General features: G+C 60.3%; 1 pseudogene; it reads right to left on the minus strand.

Annotated features, from left to right (window-relative positions):
* Nucleotides 1-1,154: 1,154 nt before the first annotated feature.
* LOC117066575 lies at nt 1,155-4,888 on the minus strand (annotated as a pseudogene).
* Nucleotides 4,889-9,486: the final 4,598 nt, after the last annotated feature.

Here is a 9,486-nt window from a genome sequence, read left to right on the forward strand (position 1 = left end):
CTGGGATTACAGGTACTCGCTACCACATCCAGCTAATTTTTTGTATTTTTAGTAGAGATGGGGTTTCTCCATGTTGGTCAGGCTGGTCTCAAACTCCTGACCTCAGGTGATCCACCCGCCTTGGCCTCCCAAAGTACTGGGATTATAAGTGTGAGCCACTGCACTGGGCTCGGGCCTTTTTTTTTTTTTTTTTGAGACGGAGTCTTGCTCTTTCGCCCGGGCTGGAGTGCAGTGGCCGGATCTCAGCTCACTGCAAGCTCCGCCTCCCGGGTTTTACGCCATTCTCCTGCCTCAGCCTCCCGAGTAGCTGGGACTACAGGCGCCCGCCACCTCGCCCGGCTAGTTTTTTGTATTTTTAGTAGAGACGGGGTTTCACCGTGTTAGCCAGGATGGTCTCGATCTCCTGACCTCGTGATCCGCCCGTCTCGGCCTCCCAAAGTGCTGGGATTACAGGCTTGAGCCACCGCGCCCGGCCGGGCCTTTTTTTAAAAAAAGTTTGCTCTGTCACCCAGGCTGGAGTGCAGGTGGCATGATCTCAGCTCACTGCAGCCTCCACCTCCCGGGTTCAAGAAATTTTCCCACCTCAGCCTCCCGAGTAGCTGGGATTACAGGCACCCACCACCATGCCTGACTAATTTTTGTATTTTTAGTAGAGACAGGGTTTCACCATGTTGGCCAGGCTGATCTCGAACTCCTGATCCCAGGTGATCCACCCGCCTCGGCTTCCCAAAGTACTGGGATTACATGTGTGAGCCACCGCGCCCGGCTGAGACTCTTTTGATGTCAGAAAAAATGCCGAATGCCAGAATCTGGGCTCACGGTGTGTGGGCGGCTCCACATGGGGTTTGGCACGTATGTTGAGGGGTCTGCCTTGGCCCCTCCCTTCCTGGGCCCAAGCAGATGGGGTAGCAGGCGGGGAGGGGCCTCAGTTGTCCGGGTGGGCCTTCTGGCCCACCCTACTCTCCCCACACACAGGATGGGGTGTCCTGCTGGGTGACGGAGCCTCAGGGTTCCCATGCAATCTGAACGCTGGAGCTTGGGTCTCCTCCCCAGGGTGCAACAGGCCTCACATCACAGGGCATCCCCACCCTACCTCCCCCTCAACCCACTCAGTCAGGCCAGGCTCTGCCTAGGCCCCTTGGGGCTGCAGTTTCTCAGGAAACAGCACTGCCCAGAGCGCCTCCCCCACAGCAGCCACTGCCCACCCCACCCTGGGCATCACTCCTTGCGGCCTGACAGGTGCATGCCGGTGGCAGCATGGCAGCAGGCTCCCTGCGCCGTGTGCTTCCTGCCAGGGAACTCTTTGGCCTCCTGCTGGCATCACACATCCCTGACCCTCCCTGAGGGTCCTCCCAGGTTTCTCAGGCCTGGGGCAGGGGGCAGAGCAGCAGGAGACAGAAGTGGTGATCCACCAGGCAAGGGGCTGGGCTGGCGAAGGCACCTCCTGGGATCCCTGGCCAGGCTGGGGCCAGGAATGGGAGAGGCTCAGGGCGGGTGCTGGGGCAGAGCCCGGGATCTGGAGGAGAAGCAGGTGGGGAGAGAGCAGAGCCCCACTGAAGGGAGCCACAGTGAGCCCCAGGCACAGATGGGACAGGCCTCGAGTCCTCTTTGGCCAGGAGACTTCCAGGATGAATGATGAGAATGCAGGGGTGGGCCGCCAGGAGCCTGAGGAGCTCGTCCACACCTGCCAGGCACCGTCTGTACGAGAGGCCAGCTTCCAGCATGGTTGAGGTCCCAGGTCCCTCCAGCGCCCAGCAATGCCTGGGTCCCAGACAGCACAGGTTGCTGCCTCCTTCTCACCAGCAGGACCTGCTGAGCATCTGAGCTGCCTGGGGTGTCACAGGTGAGCCAGCAGTGACAGGTGGGAGGTGATGTGTCATGGGTGAGCTAGTGGTGGCGGGTGGGAGGTGCTGAGCCAGTCCTGGGTGACATATGGGTGGATGGGAGATGTCCCACGCCACACTTTGTTTTTTTTGTGGGTTTTTTTTTTTTTTTTTTGAGACGGAGTCTCGCTCTGTCACCCAGGCTGGAGTACAGTGGCCGGATCTCAGCTCACTGCAAGCTCCGCTTCCCGGGCTCACACCATTCTCCTGCCTCAGCCTCCCGAGTAGCTGGGACTACAAGCGCCCGCCACCTCGCCCAGCTCGTTTTTTGTAGTTTTTAGTAGAGACGGGATTTTACCGTGTTAGCCAGGATGGTCTTGATCTCCTGACCTCGTGATCCGCCCGTCTCGGCCTCCCAAAGTGCTGGGATTACAGGCTTGAGCCACCACACCCGGCCTTTTTTTTTTTTTTTTTTTTTGAGATGGAGTCTTGCTGTGTTATCCAGGCTGGAGTGCAGTGGCAAGATCTCGGCTCACTGCAAACTCCGCCTCCTGGGTTCACATCATTCTCCTGCCTCAGCCTCCTGAGAAGCTGGGACTACAGGTGCCCACCACCATGCCCCGATAATTTTTTGTATTTTTAGTAGAGACGGGGTTTCACCGTGTTAGCCAGGATGGTCTCCATCTCCTGACCTTGTGATCCGCCCGCCTCGGCCTCCCAGAGGGCTGGGATTACAGGCATGAGCCACCGCACCCAGCCCCAGGCCACACTTTGAAAAGGACAAATGGACCGGGATGCTGCCCTCGAGCTCATAATGTGCACCTGGCTGTGCCTCCGTTCCCCAACCCCCCGCTCCCCCCCAGATCCCCCCTGCTCCCGGGTCCCCACCCCCTGCCCCCACCCCGTGCAAGCCTCAGGGGTGGGGGCTGTGCCTGCAGGAGCAGAGCCAGAACAACTGGCAGAGACCAAACCTGGTCATCCCTCACAGGCTGTGTGGCCATGGGCAAGTCACTCTACCTCTCTGGGTCCCGGTCTCCACATTTTCAGAGTAGGGGCAGTTTCTCTGTGCCCTGAAAGTGGCTGGGAGTCTAGGTCAGGTGACAGCTCAGGGCAAGTTCTCAAGGGCCCCAGAAGCATGTAGGGTGCAGGGGAGGCTCCAGGATCCCCAGTTTCCCACTTTTAAATGAGGTGACTCGAGACCCTCTGAGATGAAGGGACCCTGGACATTGATCATTTTGACCTCCCATCTCTAGGAGCATGTCCAGAGTCTGCCATTCCTTCCAGAAAGGAAAAAGGAGAGCTCACGCCAAGGTCTCCCTTGTTTAGCCAGGGAGGTGGGAGTGGGGTCGAGGGGCAGCCAGGAAACATGAGCACATTCGTCATGGAGGGCAGGGGCTGCACGGGTGGCCGGGCAAGGCGAGTCCATGGTCAGCACCAGCGGCAAACTGTCCTCTCCCTGTGCCTCAGTTCCCTTCTCTGTAAAACAGGAGAACTCTGCACCCCCCGCCCCCATGCCGAAGTGTGGGGCAAAGCTGCGAAGGTGCTGGTGCCCGGTCACCCTCAGTCAAGGCCGCCAGAAGCCCTCGGTGAGTGGGCGTGGCCCCACAGGGATGTAGGGGATGAGGCAGAACCCAAGGCTCCCGGAGTTCCCGGTCCATGCTCCCCTGCACGCAGGCCCACCCGCCACCCTTTCCAGAGAGAAAAAGAAATTTGTCTAAAGCCTGTCAGAACGGCCCCAGACTCCACACTGGTGACGTCTGCATCCCCCCCGGGCACCGGTGTGGCCTCAGTCCTTCCTCCCAGCCAGTTCACACCGCCCTTGCTCCCTGCCCACCCCCAGGTCCTGGTCCTTCTGCCACAGGCTGGTAGGTGCCCAACAGCCCAATGGCAGCTCAGACGGAGACTGGGGTCCTGGATCTGCTGGGGGGAAAGTCACAGCCACACCCTCCACCGGGCTGGGGACAGCTGCCCATAGGCCAGGCCAGTGATGGGATTATGTCTGGGGCCACCCGACAAAGGACCACAAATGGGGCAGCTGCAGACAACAGAAGTTTATTCTCTCCCTGTCCTGGTGGCTGGAACCAAAATCAAGCTGTCGGCAGGACCGTCCTCTGTCCGCAGGCTGCAGGGGAGGTTCCTTCTGCCTCTTCTGGCGTTTGGTGGCCCCAGGCGTCCCGTGGCCTTGGCCGTGTCACTCCCGTCTCTGCCTCGTCTTCGTGTGGCCTCTCTCACCTCCCTCAAATCTTCCCTGACCTCTATCTTCTAAGGGCCTTTGTCTCTGGACAAAGACCCTTTTCCCAAATAAGCCTGTTGTGTTCACAGGCTCCAGGTGGACCCATCATCTGGGGGCCCACCGCAGTGCAGCTCCTACACTGCTTCAGAGTCGGGGACAGGGCCACTCATGGTCACGAGGCCACAAATGGGTGTGGGGCCTGAGAGCAGCAGGCGGGTCACCCAACACCAGACAGGAGCAAGCCCAGGCAGGGGCGGCCGAGAGAGCCGGGAGGGTGATCGGGTGAGGCGCCTGCCCTCGGAGGAAGAGACGGGACAGGGCACACGGTGGGGCCTCACCCGCAGCCTCTGGTTCTCCCCGTGCCTTGGGGCCACCCCCACTCCATCCTGTTCCTTCACTCCCCTGTTGGAGAGGGTTTTCCCACAATGGCCTGGACATGGAGGGCTCGGGAGGTGGGTGACCTGCCCAGTGTGCCCAGCAGAAACTGGCCGACTTGGGCCCAGGTCCGTGTGAGTCCTGGGCCCCGCCGCCTCCTGAGACCAAGGAGCATTTCCCTCTCTGGCGATGGGCACGGGAGTTCCTGCCCTGCACTTCTAGCAGGATGGCGACTGTCCGGCGGGCCCCGAGAGGAGGCAGCTGCTGTACCCTCTGCACTGGCTCTCAGGGATGGCTGGGCTGTTAGGCCCGAGCTAGACCTGGGGCCGCCGTGTGGAGAGGAGGTGGCCCCAGGAGCCCACTGTCTTGGATGTGGGCCAGCCCCATGCCTGTGCCTGTCCCCATCACACACCAGGCAGGCCCCACTAGCGCCCACACCCTCCCCAGGGCGCTCCATGGCCCCTCGTCTGGTCCCCACCCATGTGTGAGCTCCTCACAGCTCCAAGGGGCCACCCAGCATCCCTGGGGCCCAAGCCCTTGGAGGATGCGGTCTGCGAGGGTGGGACAGACACCTCTTCCCCAGGCCTGCCTCTGATGTGTCACCCAAACCTTTAAACTTTGCACCTCAGGTTTATATACTTATTTATTTATATTTTTTTGAGACAGACTGGCTCTGTTGCCCAGACTGCAGGGCAGTGGTGTGATCTCGCCTCACTGCAACCTCTGCCTCCCAGGTTCGTGATTTTCCTGCCTCAGCCTCCCGAGTAGCTGGGATTACAGGGGCGCACCACCACACTAATTTTTGTTTTTTTAGTAGACATGGGGTTTCACTATGTTGGTCAGGCTGGTCTCGAACTCCTGAGCTCAAGTGATCCACCTGCCTCAGCCTCCCAAAGTGCTAGGGTTACAGGCATCAGCCAACGCTCCTGGCGGGACCTCAGGTCTATAATCATCTAAATCACCCAACAGGGGGAGGCAGCAAGACCTGGGCAGCCAGGGCCAGGCAGGAGGGCCATCCGCCTGTCCCCTCCCCACCCCCAGCTCTCCCAGGCACTAGAGCCTGGGGCAGCCCCTCCCCCAGGGCCCCACCCTCAGCCTCCTGTGCGGGTGAGGAGGAGCAGGCAGCCTCACTGGAGCCCAGATGACCAAGCTGAGGCGCTCCCCTGCCCCACCCCACCTGCATTTGAGGGGTGGGCTCTGTTTGTGGCCATGGGGGAGGACAGACCCCCACACTCCACAAAGCCCTCCCCTTGGCTGCTCGGGCGTCTGGGCCAATTCTGGTTGTCCTGAACCAGAGGCCACCAGTGGCCCCTGTGGAGGCTCAGAACCAAAATCCCACATTCTTGGAGGCTCTTGGGGTCCTCAGGGTTGAGTAGTGCAGCAGCGTGCAGGCTGGGAGGGAAGCCTGGGATCAAATCCTGCCTCCCCTTCTTCCTGTTGGGTGGCCTTGATGGGGAGTGAGGGGGTCCTGGTGACTGAGCCTCGGTGTCCTCGTGTGTCCTGGGCTCAGAGAAGTCCCTTCTGGAGGCAGGAGGGTCCCTTCCTTGTGGTCAGGGCAGGGAGGAAATGCACCCCAAGGAAGGATGGCAGCGCCCACTGCACCCGTTTCTTCTTCCCCCCACTCCGGGCTCCTCCTCTGATTCTGTGTTGGGGACTCTTTTCTGCCCCTCAGAATCTGAGGCTTCTAGGCCTGCGCTGTTCATACCTTGACCCCACCCCAGCCCCCATGTTCACAAGCCCATGTCCGCCGGAGCCGCTTGTCACATACGACCCTCTCCTAGAAGTCCCTGGGCTCCACTCGCCCCCACAGGGTTTCCAGCCGCTTGCAGGCCCAGGGTCCTAGGACGGGTGCAGGGAGGCGAAGTGGCCCCCAGCCCACAGACCCACACCATGCAGAAAATTTGGCAAAACCCAGCTTCCCCTGAGTGAGGTGGCTGTCCCCGGGCAAGCTTGGTGAGGGCATTGTTGCCCCACTGTCCCTTGGCCTTGGCAGGGTGAGGTTATGGCGTGGGCAAGACTCAGGGGTGCAGAAATCAGAAAGGGAATCCAAAAGGGTGTCCAGCCCTGCCGAGCAGCCTCACCACCTGGTGGCTCATCACCCCCATGCTGGGCGATCCGCTCCCCCTCCAGGGCGGGGCTCCAAACCGCTCTGGGGGAGGCTGGCCTCAGCCCGGTGTCGGGGGACCTGGGCCCATGTGCATGGATGCTGCCAGGCACCCTGCCCCTCTGGCTCCTTGGGGCCCTGGGCCTCTCGCCGGCAGGAATGCCGTCTGTGCTGTCTGGCCAGGGCTCCCCTCACTGTGCACACTGGCGTTTTGGGGCGTGGGAAGGAGTTCAAGGCTGGTTTCTGTCTCCCTGTCAAGCCCTGACTGGAGTGCAATCAGAGGCTGGCCAGTGGCTCCCCGGGCACCTAGGGGAGGCTGTGGGCAAACTGAGACAGTCCAGAGCCTACAATCACTCCAGGAGCCTGTGGGGCACGGATGGGGCTAAGGGGGCCTGGTACCCTGTGGGTTCCCCAGCTGTGTGGCTGGGGACAGAGCCCACCTTGCAGCCTCTGATCTCTGGCAGGGGGAGGCTGGACATTTGTTTGGAATAGTGTTCATTGGTTTGCTTTGTTTTCTTTTTTTTGAGACGGAGTCCCTCTCTGTTGCCCAGGCTGGACTGCAGTGGCAAGATCTCGGCTCACTGCAACCTCCGCCTCCTGGGTTTGAGCAATTCTCGTGCCTCAGCCTCCCAAGTAGCTGGGACTGCAGGTGCCTACCACCACACCTGGCTAATTTTTGTATTCTTAGTAGAGACAGGGTTTCACCAAGTTGGCCAGGCTGGTCTTGGGACTCCTGGCCTCAGGTGATCCACCCGCTTCAGCCTCCCAAAGTGCTGGGATTACAGGTGTGAACCACCATGCCTGGCCTGTTTTGTTTTCTGATTACAATATGAATACATTTCAAAAGGGCAATTTGAAAAATATAGAAAATTCTAAAGAAGAGAATATAACCCACCCATCAACCCATCACACTATACCCAGGTGCACTACCTCCAGCTTCCAGGTCTCCCAACCTCGGCCGAGGGTCTCCATATACTTCTCCCCTCTGTAATGGGGTCGTCCTGCGGGGGCTGGGGCCTGCGTGGATGGATGCCCAGGGTGGGGGCTACCACCAAGACCTCCCCAGCAATGCGGTGCATGCTGGAACCAGACCAGGACCGGTGCGTACTCACCATGAGCTTCTGTTGCCATCTGGGCCTGGGTTGGGAGCAGGAATCTCTGGGGAAGGCCAAGTATATTTCGGAGTCATCAGGATCGGGACCACCCTCTCCCTCCCCCAGTGTCTGCAGCCATTTTCATAGGAAAAAAACTGGGTTTAAAAAAGCTGTTCCAGACCTCGAGACCTGAAACTGATTTCTACCCTTCCGTGTGGCCCTAAGGCTCCCAGGCACGAGGCACATAGCTCGGGAAAGACAGTGCCTCTGACACCCATTTAAGAGTTAACTAGGCCAAAAAGCAGCTCTGCACGCCCCTCCTGTTCAGAGGCCCACTGATCCCCTGGTCCCATGGTCACCACGGGGCATGGGTGCAGACAAAGCCGTGTTCATGGAAGCCCTGGGCCTGATGACAGTGGCACAAGGACCCCATTCTCTACTGTCCCCAGCTGCATCCCCTCCCCCAGCGGACCTGACATCAGAGACAGCGGGTCAGACATCCCGGGAGCTCCCACTCCCACCCCAGGGCGCAGGCTCAGCTGCTGGGGCTCAGGGAAATTCACAAGGGGGCCTGTGTCGGGGAGACAGGGGGTGGATGAGCTGCCTGGGTGGTGCAGACAGCTGCGGCTTGGCCCAGCAAGTCTTCAGTGGGAAGCTGCCTGCATTTTTACAACTGATTTTTGAACCTGAAAGTGGAGGTTCACATCCAGCCTGTTCAACGTAATCTTGTTGGTTTCAGTCCAACCTGACCTTTTGGAATCTGCTTTCCAGACTCTTGCCATATATTAGCAGTTCCTCCCGGCTGCAGGCTGCGATCTGCCTTGCTGGGGCCTCATCCCAGTGACAGAGAAACAGGCCAGCCGCGAGCTTTGGGAAGGGCTTCCCAGGGAGAGCTGGACCCTGACACACCTTTCTGTGGGTGCTGTGGCCAAGACGCCCAATGGCTGGTCATGAGGCCCATTTTGTTCTGCCCCTGGTCTACAAGGTAGAAGTTGGGACACATCATGTCTGCCCCAGCCATGAGTCTTAGGGTTGTCCGAAGCCCAAAAGCCAGCCAATCCTAGGACTAGTTTTCCAGAAGAATCCAGAGCCTATGCACCCAGGCCCCAGGTGTGAACAAGGGCATGTTATTTGTTCTCACAGTCTCCTGCTCATCCGTAAAATGGGCATGGCCACCATGCCCTCTATGTCCCAGGCTGTCTAGAGGGTTGAACAGGCAGGGTAGGATCCGGTACCCCCGCTGCCGACGATAACCACGCAGGCCAGAGAGGTGAGGAATGGAGTTGGCTCAGGCAGGGCAGGATTGGAGTTGGCTGAGGCCTGGCCCTCCCGTTCCCTCTCTGGGCTATGAACCAGGGTTCTGTTTGTCCCCTGGGGCTGTCTCCCTCAGGCCAGGGCTTCTTTATTCTCCCTGTTTAGCACCAGGGGCATGGGGATGGCAGCATCATTTCCCCAAGCAGCCCCCACAGGGCTCCCTGGATTCCTCTCTGAGAAACACATGCCCCGGCTCCGGTCATGGCTGTGTGTAACCCAGCACGACAGGACAAGTGCTACAAGACCAACGCCTGCAGGGCCGCAGCAAGTGCCCCAAGGGCGGAGGAGGGGGTAGGGGGTACGCCGGCGCCCGGCAGTGTCGCTGTCCCCGCGCCACCCCCCGGTGTGACCTTCCCTGACACGCGGACAAAGGCCAGCAGAGCAGGCGGCGCCTTTAAGGACTCGGCGCGGCGGGTTCGGTGCCAGGAGGCGCCGGGGGGCGGAGGGAGCGGGCGCTCGAGGCCAGAGGCGCGACCCCCGGCAGCCACCCAGGCGCGCCCCGCTCCTCTCTCGCTCTCTTCTCCCACTTGCGCCGGCCGGGGG

This window comes from Trachypithecus francoisi, unplaced genomic scaffold (genome assembly GCF_009764315.1).
Source record: "Trachypithecus francoisi isolate TF-2019V2 unplaced genomic scaffold, Tfra_2.0 Lachesis_group20, whole genome shotgun sequence".
NCBI classification, from domain to species: domain Eukaryota; kingdom Metazoa; phylum Chordata; class Mammalia; order Primates; family Cercopithecidae; genus Trachypithecus; species Trachypithecus francoisi.